The sequence below is a fragment of the Gekko japonicus genome, unplaced genomic scaffold, assembly GCF_001447785.1.
Source record: "Gekko japonicus isolate JY-2015 unplaced genomic scaffold, Gekko_japonicus_V1.1 scaffold90, whole genome shotgun sequence".
Taxonomy (NCBI): domain Eukaryota; kingdom Metazoa; phylum Chordata; class Lepidosauria; order Squamata; family Gekkonidae; genus Gekko; species Gekko japonicus.
In genome coordinates this window covers 1,978,773-1,981,106 of record NW_015166421.1, presented here as the reverse complement: position 1 = coordinate 1,981,106, position 2,334 = coordinate 1,978,773, and the positions used below count along the sequence as shown (strand labels likewise).

General features: G+C 39.4%; 1 protein-coding gene across 1 annotated transcript in view; it reads right to left on the bottom strand.

Moving 5' to 3' along the window:
* WDR82 (WD repeat domain 82) overlaps nucleotides 1–2,334 on the bottom strand; it is a 31,532-nt gene that overhangs the window by 28,591 nt on the left and 607 nt on the right. The window lies entirely within an intron of this gene.

The following is a 2,334-nucleotide window of genomic DNA, read 5'->3' as shown; positions in this document are numbered from 1 at the left end:
GGGCACACAGCCTCGCTTCTCCCTCCACCCCCGCATTTTCCTGCCCCTGTGACCGGGGCCATAAACATGCTAAATCACATCATGCTCTATTTAAGGCAACAGATAATTTTCTGAAAAGTTCACTGGATATTTTTCCCAAGTATAATTCTTCTGGAAAACCTCATTCCTGACAGGTATCATGGGGGGAGGGGTACTTCCTTATCTTCCTTTACTGTGAAATAATGGAATTAACTAATTTGTTTCAGTAAGTAGGATAAACATCAAATCTGTTAAGCTTTCATTTTTGTTCTAATGAGTATAAAGCTTTTAAGATGTCACTAGCACTTCACCAGTAAATTGACCAAATAATATTTCACCAGTCAAATGCCCAGTCTCAAAAGCCATACTGTCACTCAGAAAGGTTTCTACAAAGACAAAGATCACATCTTCAAGTGTGCCTCCTGCAATGACATCTGGGAGCCCTGTGCCCAACTGACAGTGCAGTGGACTACATCAGTAAACAAAGCAAACAAATCAAAGGTACAGAATGACCTTACCACCCCCTTCCCTGGATACAGACTATGCATAACTCTTGATTGCTGACATCTGTCAAGTGCACATGAGAGGAATGCACATAAATTGTATGCAGGAGCACCATGCCCTGGGCATGCTGAAGCAAAGTGCAAAAGAGTCAAAAACCTTTCAGGAAAGACATACAACAAAAATGCAAAAAGAGGATTTTGTTTTTTACATAAGTAAGCAACCTACATATCATGCAGTCCTGCATGTGGGACTTACTCCCACAGTTCAATGGGATTTACTCCCAAATCACTGTGCACAGTATAGCATCCTTAGTAGACTAGGCATTTAACAACAAATCTGTAAAAAAGACAAACCAGTCCATGCATGAAAATCACATTCATCAGGATGTGGTAATCACTCAATCTTGGTATTTTTTGTTTAATGATAAAAATTGGTTCAGAGAAAGTGTTTTCTAGATTATCCTCTACAAAAATATGGAAAGGAGACTGCACTAAAATAAAAATCTTCACAATTACATTTTGTTTCCTTCAACTCTAGTAATATCAGCATATTGCATCTGTAACAACTGTGATCACCAAATCATTCCAGCTGTGTCTTAATGCTATAATATGATACAAACACTCAAATATGAGTGAACAGCCCAAGAACATATGCTTTCTAATCTAACAATGCTACTTTGTACAGACAGAGGACACTAATCTTCCACCTCAATGATTCATAACTGGGCTATAAAGCTCCTAAGGGAATTACATACAAATCTGAGGGGGTCAGTTCGTAACTTTTGGATAGAAACGGGGGAGGGGCTGTGGATTTGGGATTTTAGACAGCTCCTTCTCCCCACTTGCAATGGTTTGCAACTGTAAGCAAGGCAGAGTCACTTTACACTGCCTATGCTGTACAAATGATAAAATTCCAGATTTCTCTCTCAGATCCTTAAAAAAGTGTGCAGCAAATAACAAATTCTAATCCTATGAGTCAGCTGATCTCATTGAATGTATGCCTGATATTAGAGTATCATAAGCATGTAACATACTACATATCTTGACCACTAACTTTTACTTGTTATGAGATTCAGCTGCTAAGCAACATTTTAAAAAACCAACAGTAATCAATACTATAGATTGATGTCACCAAATTCTAATTGGATGCATTTCTACTCCTGAGAGTTCTACTGGTAGTTCAAACATGTTGCCGCTCTTGTACCATTTCTGGACATCCCTAAGTCTTCACTTATATGTACTCCCATACCGCATTATTTAAGAATTCCCCAAATCATCATTATATATTTTTATTAAAATCATGATTAAAGCTAGTACCCACTCAACTCAGCCATAGCTGTCAAGTACTGGCAGGGCTTTCCAACATGTCTAAATGTGAAGGCAAATCCTGATTATCACTATCAGTACATGCAAATTCCAGCACTCTGTAGTGCCCTGACATAGAAATATCTGTCCCTTTTAATAAAATACATTTTTTAAAACCCTAGCAAAAAATCAATGGCACTCAACTCTCCACTCACCCACACACACCCCTCACCTAAAGGCAAAGTCCCAACTAGAAGATCTAAAGATTCCTCCACCCCAACTCTTGATCAGTCAACCCCACCTTCATCATTTACCTCAGAGAGAGACCTATTGATCTTCTTCAGAGTCAGTGTAATGCACTGGTTGGAGTGTTAGATTAGAATCTGGGAGGCCCAGGTCCAAATTCCCACTCTGTCATAGCAATCTCTCACTAGGTGACCCTGGAGCTCTCTCCTTGCCTAACCTACCTCAAAGGGTTGCTGTTGTGAAGATAGAAAATGGCCGGGGG